Source organism: Entelurus aequoreus, linkage group LG17, assembly GCF_033978785.1.
Source record: "Entelurus aequoreus isolate RoL-2023_Sb linkage group LG17, RoL_Eaeq_v1.1, whole genome shotgun sequence".
NCBI classification, from domain to species: domain Eukaryota; kingdom Metazoa; phylum Chordata; class Actinopteri; order Syngnathiformes; family Syngnathidae; genus Entelurus; species Entelurus aequoreus.
In genome coordinates this window covers 37,106,800-37,125,198 of record NC_084747.1, presented here as the reverse complement: position 1 = coordinate 37,125,198, position 18,399 = coordinate 37,106,800, and positions in this window count along the sequence as shown.

Below are 18,399 nucleotides of genomic sequence, written 5' to 3'. Positions count from 1 at the left end.
TAATTATTATTATTATTATTATTATTATTATTTGTCTTACGGTTTTTATGAAAAATAATATTGAGCAACATTTAATTGAAATATTGTCGATGTGGCCCTCCAGCAGTGCTCGGGTTGCTCATGCGGCCCACGGTAAAAATTAATTGCCCACCCCTGGACTACATTGTTAATAGGTGTGAATTGAGTTTGAACAATCATTGTTGATGAGCCCTGTGAATGACTGGCAACCAGTCCAGGGTGTAACGGCTCTTGCCTGAAGTGCGTTGGGTTAGGCTCCAGTTTATTTTGTGACCCTAATGACAATAAGCATTGTAGAACAGATGCTTTCCTTGGCGGCGCTTAGTTCCACTTTTGGTGCTATGGTTTTCGTCAATTTTTTTCCTGTTAGCAATCGGTGGTGCCATCACAAAAAAGCTAAAGAAAAAGCAAGGCAGTGACGTATATCCCTGAGATGATGAGTCACAATTTTGTATCATGAAAAAAAGAGCTTTGAATTTATTCAAAGTTTTGGAATATTTTGGCACTTTTACTGATTACATATCCTCACCAAAACCCCAGATCTGTTTACTGATATGAGTTCTTGCGTACCGTCGGACGCAGAAGAAACTAAGACGAGCTGACCATAGCTAATGTTCGGGCTTCATGTCGAAATAGAAAAGAAAAAACGAGGATGATGAGTAGAGTCGAGAATCAAGTATGTTAAAGAGGTTCATTTAGCCTACTAATGTGTATTTATAAATAGTTGATTTATATAGGCTAGTAAGGTAAAGTTTTGTACCTGACAAGTTTCGTCACACTAACATCACGTGACACCTCTGAGGAAGGCTGCAGAAGCAAGATAGCCGAAACTTGTCAGGTACAAAACTTTACCTTACTAGCCTATATAAATCAACTATTTATAAAGAGAATCAAGTAGTAGCCAAGAAGTTACCAGGAAGAACGTTTAATCATATTGAAGCTGTTATGATCCGTTGCCTGGATCATAGTTTATTTACATTTTTGATTCACTTGTTGTTTTAAGTTCTGTTTCAGCACCCCTGTTTTGTGTCTCCTTGGTTGCTATGGTTATTAATTGTGTTCACCTGCCTCTGATTAGTGTTCGGGACGTTCACCTGTTCCCGGGCACTAATCAGAGAGCTATTTATTCCATAATGTCGCCTCACTCGGGCTGGTGCTTTTCTGTAACATCGTGGTCGCATGGTGGTGCGCGGATTGTTCTTCCAAGATGCAGCAGGAACTCTGGAGGCAAAGGTGCAGGTAAGACAGTGATTTATTTTCATGAATCAGGCAGGAACAAACAAAGAGAGCAAGCGTGCCTATAGCACGGGGAGCTAACGGAATAGCTGACAAGAAAAGCATAAGGCAAAGCTTGGCTCAGGGATACAAAGGGTTGACGACGTAACTTGTTGCGTGTAAGCAAATAAAAGCACCAGACCGAGTGAGGCGACAGGATAGAATAAATAGCTCTCTGATTAGTGCCCGGGAACAGGTGAACGTCCCAAACACTAATCAGAGGCAGGTGAACACAATGAATAACCATAGCAACCAAGGAGACACAAAACAGGGGAGCTGAAACAGAACTTAAACAAAAAGTGAATCAAAAACGTAAATAAACTATGATCCTTGTTTGTGAATGACTGCTTTTATACCCAATCATGGCACCCACCTGTTCCCAATTAGCCTGTTCACCTGTGGGATGTTCCAAATAAGTGTTTGATGAGCATTCCTCAACTTTCTCAGTCTTTTTTGCCACTTGTGCCAGCTTTTTTTAAACATGTTGCAGGCACCAAATTCCAAATGAGCTAATATTTGCAAAAAATACCAAAGTTTACCAGTTCGAACATTAAGTATCTTGTCTTTGCAGTCTATTCAATTGAATATAGGTTGGAAAGGATTTGCAAATCATTGTATTTGGTTTTTATTTACGATTAACACAACGGGCCAACTTCACTGGTTTTGGGTTTTGTACTAAATAACAGAGGTGTGGACTCGAGTCACATGACTTGGACTCGAGTCAGACTCGAGTCATGAATTTGATGACTTTAGACTCGACTTGACAAAATGTAAAGAGACTTGCAACTCGACTTAGACTTTAACATCAATGACTTGTGACTTCACTTGGACTTGAGCCTTTTGACTTGACATGACTTGCTACTTTCCCCAAAACCTAAAGCTTAAAAAGTTATTTGGGAGCGCTCCGTAGCTTTCATTTTGTACGTGTCTGTCTATCAGCGTGTGTGCTGCGTGTCAACGTGTGTGCTCTCAGTACAACAGCCAATCAAATTAGATCTACATTGTTTTCATCACACAGCATTCATCCAATCAAATTGCAGGACAACCAATGAACAAGAGTTGTCAAACAACGCGCCAGTGAGAAAGATTTATACCAAAGTTGGTTTCGTTCGGGTATAAAAACTACGACTTGGTCAACAAAAAACGAATTGCCGTATGCAAATCACGCAGTTCGAATATTACAGACGGAGACGCAACAACTTCCAACTTCGTTCGACATTTGAACTTGCACAAAGAAGGGTAAGTTTTGAATGTAAGATAACGTTTATTGGCTAAGTAACGTGACTTTTATTTGCTGTGTAGTTAAATCAGTGAGGCTGTAAACTCACTGCTAACGTTATAACCATAGACATCTTATAAGTAGACGCAGCATCGAGCGCTACTGCTTACTGGCGCAGACGAGACGCGGGGCCGCCATCTTGGAGTGGTGATCCACTCCACTCAGTGCAATTCATTTGGCAGGAGCAATGAACTGTCAGCGCATTTAATTCATTTTACCTCACTGAATACCACTCATTTTCACGCGCTTTTTTGTCATACGTGTAGCTATGATAACGGACACATGTTTTATTATTCATAGTTTGCTTAACAGTAATATAATATTCTTATATGCTATAAGTGACCAGACGTCCGAGATCAAAACTGGGAATATAAGCCCAGAGAAGGGGGAACAAAACGGTCAGCTATTTTTAAGTTGAAGAAACAATATGATTACGTTATATATACATGCGTATATCCTACATAAACAATGTATGAATACATTAGATATCTATATATCTTATAGACCGTATCTCTGTTGCTGCAGCAGCAGAGAGTTTATTCTGTCTTGACACTTTGTATTGATATTTTGTATTACATTCTTCCCTTAAATGATAATGTTTACAGTGATTGTTATATATGTATTTTTTATGTATGTCGCTTTGGATAAAAGCGTCTGCCAAATACTTAAACTTATATAAACACCTGAAACTCTTTATAGCAGCTAAAACCACCAATCTGTTTCACTGGATTCAGAATAAAACCAAATGCTGTCTTACCCAACAATGTTAGTATTTGAATATTGTTACTTGAAGACTTATTCCTTGTTACAATTATACTGTTAAGAAAGTATTGTCTTATATTTTGCCTAAAATGAGAATGCATCATAATCAGTGGCGGCTGGTGAATTTTGTTTTAGGTGGGGCTGAAAGTTTGTAAACCAAACCCCTGTAGGGGCGTCATCCTCCCCCAGAAGATTTGTTTGTGATTTTCACATACAAATATTGAAGATCTTTGCTCCTTCTCAACTCTGTGGTTATGTTATTTTCATAAAATACAACCAATAGTACATTAATGTTAAATCTTACTTGTGAAAAGTAATCACCCGATTTCTATTTTCAACAGTCCGCTCATTTGAGCAGGAAAACGCTGAACACCAGCCCGGCATCTTTGTTTCCTACCTGTCAACTGTCAGTTTAGGCTGCTCGCCGGCTCCTCATCACCACTTCAAGATGCAATTTGCTCGCGTCACAGCAACCAATACTGCGTCTACTTATAAGATGTCTATGGTTATAACATCATTTCAAACACAGCAATATGTTGCGTCCACTGCAGTTTGCTACCTTATTCATACTTTTTGTCAAGTGATTTTTTTAAGCAGGGTTGCATGAGGTACCAAACATAACGTTACGTTAGTCAATGTATCACACACAGTAACATAACGTTAGACGGCGGTCAGCAGCACCGCATATTTTAGCCACCTACAAAAAGACAAACATAGTCAAATAAAGGTCAGTTAAAATGTATACTATATTAAGAATATGTGTACATATTGCATAGGGCCCTGACATCTAAAAAGTCCAACTCTGTTCATTGTTATGTTCATGTATTTGTTATGTTTTTCATGTGTATGCACACATCAACACACATACAGTATGAGATGAGATCAATGAGATAAGGTAAGAACAGAATAGAAACTGCTGTGGAACTAGTTACAATGCAATATGCCATGGAAATACAATGTTAACACTTTTGTACAAATAAGTACAGTTGCACTTGTTTTTGCAAATGTGTTTATTCTGTAAAGGAATGAGTTAAATGTTTAAAATTGTTTAAACTATTAAAATGACTGGTTAATAGTGCTATTATGAATTGCAATGTCAGTACTATTTTTTTCCTGCTATTTCAAATGCACATGTTTTAATAAATAAATACAGCGGTTTAAAAGCATACACAATTTGTGTAAAAATATTAGTCTGTGGTTAAAAGGACTTGAAAGGACTCGAAACTCAAAATGCAGGACTTGTGACTTGACTTGAGACTTTCCAGTCTTGACTTTGGACTTGACTCGGACTTGCCTGTCTTGACTCGGGACTTGACTCGAGACTTGAGGGCAAAGACTTGAGACTTACTTGTGACTTGCAAAGCAATGACTTGGTCCCACCTCTGCTAAATAACATACAAACCCTTTTCCAAATTGTGTTAGATGTAAATATAAACGAAATACAATGGTTTGCAAATCCTTTTCAACCCATATTCAATTGAATGCACTACAAAGACAAGATATTTGATGTTCAAACTCATAAACTTTTTTTTTTTTTTTGCAAATAATAATTAACTTAGAATTTCATGGCTGCAACATGTGCCAAAGTAGTTGGGAATGTTCACCACTGTGTTACATGGCCTTTCCTTTTACAACACTCAGTAAACGTTTGGGAACTGAGGAGACACATTTTTTAAGCTTCTCAGGTGGAATTATTTCCCATTTTTGCTTGATGTACAGCTTAAGTTGTTCAACAGTCCGGGCGTCTCCGTTGTGGTATTTTAGGCTTCATAATGCGCCACACATTTTCAATGGGAGACAGGTCTGGACTACAGGCAGGCCAGTCTAGTACCCGCACTCTTTTACTATGAAGCCACGTTGATGTAACATGTGGCTTGGCATTGTCTTGCTGAAATAAGCAGGGGCGTCCATGGTAACGTTGCTTGGATGGCAACATATGTTGCTCCAAAACCTGTATGTACCTTTCAGCATTAATGGTGCCTTCACAGATGTGTAAGTTACCCATGTCTTGGGCACTAATACACCCCCATACCATCACAGATGCTGGCTTTTCAACTTTGCGCCTATAACAATCCGGATGGTTCTTTCCTCTTTGGTCCGGAGGACACGACGTCCACAGTTTCCAAAAACAATTTGAAATGTGGACTCGTCAGACCACAGAACACTTTTCCAATTTGTATCAGTCCATCTTAGATGAGCTCGGGCCCAGCGAAGCCGACGGCGTTTCTGGGTATTGTTGATAAACGGTTTTCGTCTTGCATAGGAGAGTTTTAACTTGCACTTACAGATGTAGCGACCAACTGTAGTTACTGACAGTGGTTTTCTGAAGTGTTCCTGAGCCCATGTGATGATATCCTTTATACACTGATGTCGCTTGTTGATGCAGTACGGCCTGAGGTATCGAAGGTCACGGGCTTAGCTGCTTACTTGCAGTGATTTCTCCAGATTCTCTGAACCCTTTGATGGTGAAATCCCTAAATTCCTTGCAACAGCTGGTTGAGAAAGGTTTTTCTTAAACTGTTCAACAATTTGCTCACGCATTTGTTGACAAAGTGGTGACCCTCGCCCCATCCTTGTTTGTGAATGACTGAGCATTTCATGGAATCTACTTTTATACACAATCATGGCACCCACCTGTTCCCAATTTGCCTGTTTACCTGTGGGATGTTCCAAATAAGTGTTTGATGAGCATTCCTCAACTTTATCAGTATTTATTGCCACCTTTCCCAACTTCTTTGTCACGTGTTGCTGGCATCAAATTCTAAAGTTAATGATTATTTGCAAAAACAAAAATGTTTATCAGTTTGAACATCAAATATGTTGTCTTTGTAGCATATTCAACTGAATATGGGTTGAAAAGGATTTGCAAATCATTGTATTCCGTTTATATTTACATCTAACATAATTTCCCAACTCATATGGAAACGGGGTTTGTACATTGACTAAAACCAATAAGTTATTACTTTATGTATATGTAGGGCTCAATTATGAAACGTTCAATTAAGTCTACATTTTCAAACCGGTACGTATTATCGGTCCTGCTAGACACCGACATCTATTTAAAAATACCACCTTAACATTTGACAACCAAACAATTAAACAAGGTGACTCGGTAAAGAATCTGGGTATTATCTTTGACCCAACTCTCTCGTTTGAGTCACACATTAAGAGTGTTTCTAAAACGGCCTTCTTTCATCTCCGTAATATCGCTAAAATTCGTTCCATTTTGTCCACAAGCGATGCTGAGATCATTATCCATGCGTTCGTTACATCTCGTCTCGATTACTGTAACGTTTTATTTTCGGGTCTCCCTTTGTCTAGCATTAAAAGATTACAGTTGGTACAAAATGCGGCTGCTAGACTTTTGACAAAAACAAGAAAGTTTGATCATATTACGCCTATACTGGCTCACTTGCACTGGCTTCCTGTGCACCTAAGATGCGACTTTAAGGTTTTACTACTTACGTATAAAATACTACACGGTCAAGCTCCTGCCTATCTTGCCGATTGTATTGTACCATATGTCCCGGCAAGAAATCTGCGTTCAAAGAACTCCGGCTTATTAGTGATTCCCAGAGCCCAAAAAAAGTCTGCGGGCTATAGAGCGTTTTCTATTAGGGCTCCAATACTATGGAATGCCCTCCCGGTAAAAGTTAGAGATGCTACCTCACCGCTAGCCTGTGCATCGGATGGGGACATCTCTACGCTGCTGACCCGTCTCCGCTCGGGATGGTTCCTGCTGGCCCCACTATGGACTGGACTTTCGCTGATGTGTTGGACTTTCACAATATTATGTCAGACCCACTCGACATCCATTGCTTTCGGTCTCCCCTAGAGGAGGGGGGGGGGGGGGGTTACCCACATATGCGGTCCTCTCCAAGGTTTCTCATAGTCATTCACATTGACGTCCCACTGGGGTGAGTTTTCCTTGCCCGTATGTGGGCTCTGTACCGAGGATGTCGTTGTGGCTTGTACAGCCCTTTGAGACACTGGTGATTTAGGGCTATATAAATAAACATTGATTGATTGATTGATATATATTTTTCATATGTGCATGTTTTTTTTTAATTATTGGGATGTATTTCTTTTTTCCAACATTTTCCTTTCTTTCACACAGGAAGTGAATTTAATGTAAACATGCAAAAGTTATGCTGTGAATGAATTATCAGGTAAAGAAGAGATAGGATTAAACAAAAGCGTTGCTTCTTCCTACTTCTTCTCACATAATTGAAATGTCCAAATCCAACAACATGATGTTATTTAACGTTAACCATCTCTGAAACAAGTAAGTCATCATAAAAGTGGATTAAAATCCAATTTTCATACGACTTTTGATGCCATTAATCTATTTGTTACCGCTTGTCTATATCTAAATTTTACATTTCAAAACAAAAATAGATATTCCAATGGTACAGGTATAGACATCACAGACAACTAAAATAATTACTGATTTATTATAACATAAAACATCCCCAAAATAATGAACAATTATATTTCATATATAATTTATTACAGTAATTTTAATTGACCTTAAAAGATTTAAAAAAGAAAACTTATTTTAAATATTTTTAAAAAGTCAGACTCAGATTAAATATGTATAATTTATTTTCCCTCAATTTTATTTGAATTTAGAGATTACAAAACAAGAGGAATTAAATAGGAAACAAATAGACACAGCAATATTGATTAAATCATTAGTCATTCATGTTTAGCATAAATGTCAGATTCTTTATTTTTTTTCTGGTTACATCACATTTGTTTGGTGACCTGTTGCTAGGGAAAGTTCATTGTGCTCGACTAAAACTAGGCCAGTTAGAAAATTGTCATATGCAAGACAAGCCCAATAGGCTGTTTGACTGGCAAACAAGGACAGAGAAGCAGCTCGGACAGACAAAAAAAACATGTTGATTTATACTGTATGCATCCAGTTCACAATTTACTCTATATTCAATAAAAGCTAGTATATCACCTCCTGATGTAGTGTCACCAGTGGATAAATGGTCAATGCTCTCAAATGTAAGGTGCAGCCAATTTGTGACAATTTGTGCACTTTTTGTGTGTGACTGTGTCTCAGTGGACGTGGCAAGTAGCCCTCTGCAGCACCTTGATGCTAACGCCATCCAATGGAGTCTACAACATTTCTCCAAATGATTTCATTTTTTTTTTGTCATGATTCAAGAAGGTATAGTTTATCATATCCTTTCCTGTAGTTATTCGTGACTATACGATGTTTATTTATTAATCTATATTGCTGGATAAGATATCTACAAACTACAGCAATTTCTGAGACATGTGGAAAGGGTAGAAATGGTTCCGACTCTTATTCGGACATGCTGAATAGTGCAATTGTAAACATGTGATGTACTTCCAATACAACTTTGAAACATCCCACAGGTGAACAGGTGGGTGCCATGATTGGGTATAAAAGCAGCTTCCATGAAATGCTCAGTCATTCACAAACAAGGATGGGGCGAGGGTCACTACTTTTAGAACCTTTATTTAACCAGATAAGAAAACCCATTGAGATCAAGATCTCTTTCACAAGGGTGACCTGGCCAAGAGGTCAACAGCACATGTCACAGAGCAGTTTCAAAATAAATACATTAAGACATACATTTTAAAATACATAAGAGAACTGTAAAACAACAGAGATTTACATCTTTAAAAACACAGGCACTGTGCAAATGTCTCTCGCTGTTTGTCCCTCAGGACAGAACGGAAGGCTCCAAATGGAAGTAGTTCTGTAAGTTTCAGTTTCGTCTGCAATTCATTCCATGCCATAGGGGCAGCAATGCCAAAAGCTCTTTTGCCAAATTCAGTCCGTACATGAGGAACAGTTAAAACATACAAATTGTTAGAACGTAATGCGTAAGAGCTGCTTTTTCTTTGTAACAGAGTACACAAGTATGGAGGTATTAAACCTAAAAGAGCCTTATAAATGATAGTCAGCCAATGTGTGTATCTGCGTGCACTCAATGAAGATAAGTCTGACTTCATATACAGTTGACAATGGTGGGTGAGACTACGACAGCCAGTAACAAATCTTAGAGCTGAATGAAAAACAGTGTCCAAGGACTGGAGGCATTTAGATGAAGCACTAAAATAAAGCACGTCTCCATAATCAATTACAGGCAAGATAGTTGCTGTCACCAATTTCTTTCTGACTTTAAGAGAGAAGCAGTTTTTATTTCTAAAAAAGAAACCAAGCTTTACCCTAAGCTTAGAGACCAAGTTGTTAATATGGGCTTTAAATGAAAGCTCCTGATCAAGAGTAAAACCCAAGTACTTGTAATTTAAGACCTGCTCTATAGGGTTTCCATTTGATGTTACAATATTTGGAATATTTTCCAGTAGCACCCTTGAATGAGAGAAAACCATTACCTTGCTTTTATCTGTATTTAAAACCAATTTAAGATAAAATAAGCGAGCCTGGATGACATAAAAAGCAGCTTGTAAAAACTCAAAAGCCTGAGTGATGGAGGTTGAACAGCAATAAATAATGGTGTCGTCTGCATAAAAATGGTACATTGCATTTGAGAAATTATTACAAAGATTATTTATGTAGATAGAAAATAAAATGGGCCCCAGCACTGAGCCTTGTGGAACGCCCTTGGTAATGTCCAGTAATGAAGAGGTGGTCCCAGCCACCTGTACACGTTGTGTTCTGCTGGAGAGATAGTCTGTGAACCAAGCAGCTGCATTTTTAGATAATCCAACGTGATGAAGGGCTTGAATTAACAGACTGTGGTCTACTGTGTCAAATGCTTTTGACAAATCAATAAATAGGGCGACACAATATTTCTTGCCGTCTACAGCCTCGATTAAATCATTGAGGACCTTAAGAGCAGCTGTAATAGTGCTATGCTGTTTTCTAAAACCAGATTGAAATGGAGATAAAATATTGTTTGATTCTAAAAAAATCCTCTAGCTGGTTACTGATGATCTTCTCAAACTATTTTGCTAAAATGCATAATTTAGAAATTGGTCTGTAATTATTTATATTTGTGGGTTCACCCCCTTTTAGCAGGGGAAGAACAAAGGCATTTTCCAGATTTTTGGAATGCTTTTACTTGTTAGACTTAGGTTAAAAATATGCGAGAGAGGCTCAGCAACAAAATCAGCAGCCAATTTTAAGAAAAAGGGTTCAATTTGGTCAGGTCCTGCTGCTTTAGTTGTGTCCAGGCTCTTTAGTGCACTGTTTACCTCGGATATTGATACAGGTGTGAACTCAAAAGTGCAGGTGCTGCGTCTATTTACAGCCTGTGGTGTATTTGGTATATTAACATTAGTTAAACCAACATTTGACAATTGAGTATTCAACGACTCAAACAAGGATCCGGCAGAAACAAAATACTCATTAAAACAATTTGATATAGTTGTCTAATCAGACAAAGTACCAGATTGAGTAATTAAAGGACTTGGAAAGTCATTTGTTGTCACATGATTTAAAGAAGCTTTTATGGTTTGCCAAAACTTTTTGGGATCATTTATATGTTTTTTGCATTCATGCAGGTAAAAATCAGACTTGGCCCTCTTAACAAGCGAAGTACATTTATTTCTAAGCTGGCGGAAGCTAAGCCAGTCAGCCTCTGTCTTTGTTTTTCGAGCCCTGGCCCAAGCAACGTCTCTCTCTTTGAGAAGGTTTCCAATTGCAGAGGAAAACCAGGGATTATTTCGACCTTTAACTCTAAGTTTTCGAAACGGAGCATGTTTATTGACTATACGTTGAAATTCATTATAAAAGTATTTCAACGCTATCTCAATATCATCAATTAAAGCAACTCTGTTCCACTGAAAGGCAGCTAAATCGTATAAAAAAGCTGGGAGGCAAAAGTTTTTAATATTTCTTTTGCATGTAATAGTGGGTTTTGATTTTGGTAGCTTGCAGTTTCTTACAGCTGCAATTGTACAATGGTCACTGAAGTCATTGGCAAACACCCCAGTGCCAGTGTACTTATGGGGAGCGTTGGTTAGAATTAGATCAAGTAAAGATGATTTTGAGGAGTTTTTAGTATTGGGTCGAGTTGGGGAAGTGATTAATTGAGTTAAGTTTAGTGAGTTGCATACAGCTTTAAGGTTATCAGAAGAGGAAGTCAACCAGTCAAAATTTAAATCACCAACCAAGAGAAGTTCACTAGCTTTTAATCCACTCATAAAGGATTCAAGCGAGGCAAGGGCTTCAGTGGAGGCAGAGGGAGGTCTATAACAGCCTACAATTGCGAGAGGTTGGCCATGTGAGAATTCAAGCTGCAGGGCAAGGAGTTCAAATTGTTTAGTGATTGACAGTGATGATAATAAGGTAACATTAAATTTGTTTTTGATATACATAGCCACCTTTTCAAGGACGATCACATCGGAAGACATTATATCCATTTATAGCAATGTCCTTGTCAGAGACTGCTTTGGTTAGCCAGGTTTCTGATAAGATAAATATGTCTGCATTGGTTGTTTGAATCCAGATTTTGACTAAGTCTAATTTTGGCAGTAGACTTCTAATATTTGAATGAATTAAACCAAGACCTGACCTAGCTCTAAATTCATCAGGAGTACTGATGATGTACAAAGCTGGGCCTGGATTTGGTTGCACATTGCCTGATAGAAGAAGTAAGAGCAATATAAAAATGTTTCGTTTCATGTGGCAAGGTAACCCGATGACAACATTACTTGGCTTCACAATGTCAAAATGAGTAATTTCAGAAGGAGAAAAACATCTATTTCACACAGAAATACACCATAAATGAAGCTGGTTAGAATTATTTAGCACTGACCCACATGTAGATATCAATAAGCTTTGTGTAAATGCTGTAGTTTCGTAGGACCAGGTGATTGTTATTGCGTTCGGTAGAGTTAAAGGTTGGTGGAGCACCTGGTCAGGTACCCCACTACAATTGCAGAAAACAAGTCCAGGAAAAAGCATTAATATTAAATACAGAGCTTTTGTCAAAGTCATTATTAAATTGTTTTACTACCTACCCAGGTCCAATATTCAAAGTTCAGATGTCCAGGCTACAGCAGTTGGAAGGCCAAGCTAAGGCTAGCAAAGGCCCAGCCTTAGTCAGTCTGAGGCTAAGATAGATCCAGGCTGTGGCAGATGGAAGGCCAAGATGAGCTAGCAGACCCAGTCTGTAGGCAGTGAGAGGCCAAGCTGGGGCTAGGTTAGAGCCAGGCTGTGGCAGATGGAAGGCCAAGATGAAGCTAGCAGACCCAGTCTGTAGGCAGTGAGAGGCCAAGCTGGGGCTAGGTTATAGCCAGGCTGTGGCAGATGGAGGGCCAAGATGCAGCTAGCAGACCCAGACTGTAGGTAGTGGAAGGCCAAGCTGAGACTAGGATAGATCCAGGCTGTGGCAGATGGAAGGCCAATATGAAGCTAGCAGATCCAGGCTGTGGCAGATGGAAGGCCAGGATGAAGCTAGCAGATCCGGTCAGCAGCTAGCAGATCCTGTCTGTAGGCAGTGGAAGGCCAAAATGAAGTTAGCAGACCCAGTCTGTAGGCAATGGAAGGCCAAGCTGGGGCCAGGATAGATCCAGGCTGTGGCAGGTGGAAGGCCAAAATTTCAGCTAGCAAAACATCTCTTGGCTTCAGCAGGTCAAAGGCCTCCAGATTTCCAAATCCAACAAAAGCAGTCAGAAATGCCACTTTTTGGAAGTAAGCCTTCATTCATCAATTGTTACGCTTAAAACTAGTACAATTTACTTAAATTGGCTAAAAAATAAATTAAAACAGATAGAAATTCAGACCACTTAGACAAGCAGACAAACAAAAGACAGTGCTGTCGGCCATCTTGGATTCAGACGATGATGGCGGCAAATTTGTGAACAAATGCGTGAGCAAATTGTCCAACAGTTTAAGAACAACATTTCTCAACGAGCTTTAGGGATTAAACCATCTACGGTCCGTAATATCATCAAAAGGTTCAAAGAATCTGGAGAAATCACTGCACGTAAGCGATGATATTACGGACCTTCGATCCCTCAGGTGTCCTTTTCTTTTTTAAATGACACAGTTAGTCATATGAAGCCCTCTGGTTCTCCTGCAGATTCCCTCCCACCTCGCCTGTTTAAGGAGGTACTTGCTACTATTGGATCAAGTGTCCTTAACATTATCAATAGTAGCCTCTCTTCTGGAATAGTTCCAGTAGAGTTTAAACATGCAGTGGTACGACCTCTACTTAAAAAACCAAGCCTCGACCCCTCTCTCCTCTCTAACCTTAGACCTATCTCTAATCTTCCATACATTTCCAAAATATTAGAGAAGGTTGTCTACAGTCAGTTGTTGCCCTTCTTAGAGGATAATGGTATCACTGAGCTGTTCCAGTCCGGTTTTAAAGCCCTCCACAGCACAGAGTCAGCGCTTTTAAAAGTTTTTAACGATATCCTCCTGTCAATTGATTCTGGTAAATATGTTGTCCTGGTGCTTTTAGATCTGTCTGCTGCGTTCGACACCGTCGACCACGCCACCTTGATCACTCGTCTTGAGAACTGTGTGGGCATTAAGGGCGCCCCCCTCAACTGGTACCGGTCGTACCTAACCGACAGGAGTTTTTGTGTAAAAATAGACAGTTTTATGTCTTCCACAGCTCCTTTACCACATGGGTCCCCCAGGGCTCAATCCTTGCCCCAATCTTATTTGCGCTTTACCTTCTCCCCCTTGGTTCTGTTTTTAGGAAGTACGGTATTGCATTTCATTTTTATTCAGATGATTGCCAGATCTATTTTCCCATGGCACAAAATAACACTGTTCAACGTCTTATTGACTGCCTGCACGACATCAAAGCCTGGCTTTCAGCTAACTTCCTGAGCCTAAATGAAGACAAAACAGAAGTTATGTTGATCAGTCCAAGTCGCTCTCCCTCCCCCAACGTTGACCTCGGCACTCTGACCCCGTATCTCAGTGACTGTGTCACAAACCTGGGGGTAAAGTTCGACTCAGATTTTAAATTCGAAAAACAAATCAGCAGCGTCGTTCAAAAAAGCTTTTATCAATCACGCCAAATAGCAAAAGTGAAACCGCTTCTATCAGGACATGATCTCGAGAAATTAATCCACGCATTTATCTCGACTCGTGTAGACTACTGCAATGCCCCGTATGTAGGGATTAGCCAGGCCTCCCTCGCCCGCCTGCAGCTCGTGCAGAACTCTGCTGCTCGTCTGCTAACACAGACCCGCAGACGTGAGCACATCCCCCCTATATTAGCGTCCCTTCACTGGCTCCCTGTGCGTTACCGAATAAATTTTAAACTCCTTTTATTTGTTATTAAATGTCTAAACAACCTCGCTCCAACATATCTCTCCGACCTCCTTCAGCCTTACTGCCCCACCCAATCCCTAAGATCAGCCGATCAGCTGCTACTGACGGTCCCAGACACAAGGCTGAAGCTTAGAGGTGACAGAGCTTTCGCCGCTGCTGCTCCCAAGCTCTGGAACGACCTACCTCTGAGTGTTAGACAAGCCTCCTCTTTTCCTGTTTTTAAATCTCTCTTAAAAACATACTTTTATTCCATGGCTTTTAACACTGAGCGATATCCATCCTGCAATGGCGCCCCATAATACACCTGCTGTGAACCTGTTTTTATGTTCTATTTATTTAATTTTTTTATTTTTTATCGTGCTCTGTTTGTGTTGTGTTGTGTTTGCTCGGTTCTCGTATTATCTTTTAACCTGCCCATTGTACAGCACTTTGGCGACCTCTGTGGTAAATTTTAAATGTGCTTTATAAATAAAGTTGATTTGATTTGATTTGATACAGCATCAAAAAGCAGTGTGTAAGGGATATCACCACATGGGCTCAGGAACACTTCAGAAAACCACTGTCAGTAACTACAGTTGGTCGCTACATCTGTAAGTGCAAGTTAAAACTCTACTATGCAAAGCGAAAGCCATTTATCAACAACACCCAGAAACGCTGCCGGCTTCGCTGGGTCCGAGCTCATCTAAGATGGACTGATGCAAAGTGTAAAAGTGTTCTGTGGTCTGACGTGTCCACATTTCAAATAGTTTTTGGAAATTGTGGACGTCATGTCCTCCGGGACAAAGAGGAAAAGAACCATCTGGACTGTTATAGGCGCAAAGTTCAAAAGCCAGCATCTGTGATGGTATGGGGGTGTATTAGTGCCCAAGGCATGGGTAACTTACACATCTGTGAAGGCACCATTAATGCTGAAAGGTACATACAGGTTTTGGAGCAACATATGTTGCCATCCAAGCAACGTTATCATGGACGCCCCTGCTTATTTCAGCAAGACAATGCCAAGCCACGTGTTTCAACAGAGTGGCTTCATAGTAAAAGAGTGCGGGTACTAGACTGGCCTGCCTGTAGTCCAGACCTGTCTCCCACTGAAAATGTGTGGCGCAATATGAAGCGTAAAATGCGACAACAGAGACCCCGGACTCTTGAACAACTTAAGCTGTACATCAAGCAAGAATGGGAAATAATTCCACCTGAAAAGCTTAAAAAATGTGTCTCCTCAGTTCCCAAACATTTACTGAGTGTTGTTAAAAGGAAAGGCCATGTAACACAGTGGTAAAAATGCCCCTGTGCCAACTTTTTTGCAATGTGTTGCTGCCATTAAATTCTAAGTCAATGATTATTTGCAAAAAAAAATTAGCTTCTCAGTTCAAACATTAAATATCTTGTCTTTGCAGTATATTCAATTGAATATAAGTTGAAAAGGATTTGCAAATCATTGTATTCTGTTTTTATTTACGATTTTCACAACGTGCTAACTTCACTGGTTTTGGGTTTTGTAAATTAGTGGATAAGATATCTCCAAACTATCAGCAATTTCTGAGACATGTGGAAAGGGTAGAAATGGTTCGTACTCTTATTCGGACATGCTGAATAGTGCAATTGTAAACATGTAATGTACTTTCAATACAACTTTGTACAGCATGTTAAAAATATACTAACCCAGTGCTTCTCACCACGTACCACCATACAGACTAACCTTAGTGTAGTTAGCCTAAATATTCATTAAAAACAAGGCAACATGTAAATATAATATTTTGGACACTATAACATTACACACAGTTTGAACAATAATACTGTCTTTGAATGTAGGAAAATAAAACACTGTACTTCAATAAATAAATAAATGTTAGGCGTGCCACTAGATGGAGTCCGCGTACCACAAGTGGTACACCTCCCACGGTTTGAGAATCTCCGAAGTGAACCATTACAAGTAGTTAAAGCATGTTGGAAAATATCATGCCCTGGTGTCAGATGTGTTACAATCTATTAAAGTCATTAAACACACACATGCAGAGGTCCTGTGACAGCTTGATAAATGGAGCTCCTACACTCGATTGGAATGGATGTTGGACAGTTTGGGGATTTTTACCTCAAAACAGAATCAAATCTCTGTTTTTCACCTGGTTTCCATATTCGTGCCTTTGGTGTGATTTTGAAGAACATGGACAGATAAGTTATTGATGACAAGTTAGACCGTGTGTTTACACTGTTGTATATTCATGCAAACGCCGTGTCCCTAAGCTGCTGACTGTCATGCCTGCCTTGGCAGGAATATAAAACAGGGCAGGTGTGTGGCACTAGAGCCCCTGGAGAGGATGGAGGGAGCCCAGCAAGCATGACAAGCTCTCATTAGCCGTCACACACACACACACACACACACACACACACACACACACACACACACACACAATACACTATAGCATCCACTACATTCCTACTCATGTGTAGCAAACACACATTTTGCATCAAGAGGGAAATTATTTTTAAATTAAAAAAAACAAAGTGTGAATATGGATGATATTTATTTACCCTGTAATCTGGCTGTTCACAAAAAAAACCGGAACAGGCAAAATGTAGAAATGAGACGAGAGAACGTGCATCAAAAACACCACGCAATTATGATTTCAAACGCTCTGACCGCTCTTGTGTGCCAGGATATAAACAAATGTTTACGCTCAGTATTGGTATCTTATTTGCTGTTGGCAACAAAACTTATCGCTTGGGTTTTAATCTCAAAACAACATACTGTATAACTTATACTTAGACTTAGACTTCCTTTTATCGTCATTCAAATTTGAACTTTACAGTACAGGATGTTGTTTTGAGATAACAACATCCAATACAATATTTGTATGCAAATAACGCATAGAACACTTAGGACTTAACAAGTCTTAATAACCCCTTTAAATATTTCACCTTAGTATTTTATCATTGTGTCTTTCACTTATTTTAACAGGTTTTTTTTAGCTTGTAGCTTGTGACAGTTCCTTCATAAATACGTGCTACAATTTCAGTAGCGCAAATGTGATGTCTTCACAATGTGATTACATGTATGTGTCATATATGTTTTAATCAGTGGCGTGCCATCAGGGCCAGCAAGGCCTTCTCTGCTGGCCTAACATAACCATAAATCATGATCATAATAAAAGATAAAAGTACTTTTTTATTTACTTTCCCTAAATATCTAAAAGTATTCATGTCATATTATGCTCCTTGTTGTTTTTAGGTTATAGAGTTTTTATCCAATCAGAATTCAGCTATCTTGTGTTGCCATGCTGTACTAAATCTGCCGGAGGCCTTCAGAATCAACAATGCGGGCGTCCGTGCACTGTAAGTGAACGGACACAAACATTTGACAGGCAGTTGCCATAGCCAATCAGATCACAAGTTGTTGTCAGTAAGGCCTTCTAGCTGGTCTAAGGCAGATATATATTGTGATGTTATAAGCTAGGTAACATAAGAACTCCATTACCCAGCATGCCACAGTAGTGAAGAGCATGCACAGTCACCCCGTTTAGGTTGTTGAGTGTCATGCCGGCAGCTGGATGTTATTGATGAGCACGCTGTGGAGTAAACTTTAAGAACTCAGCCAACACGCCTCGTCTGCATCTGTTATGATTAGACAAGACAACACATATATTTGCAAGGCCATTTTCAAGAAGGATATTTAAAGAGAAACTACATCTTGTGAGACAATGTCTGCTGAGCTAGCTTCCCCGGAAGCTAGCTCAGCTGTCCCAGCGATGAAATGTGAGTTCAGATATTTTATTTCTTTATTTTTTCATGTTTAATATGTTTTTTGAAATTTTAATTTTGA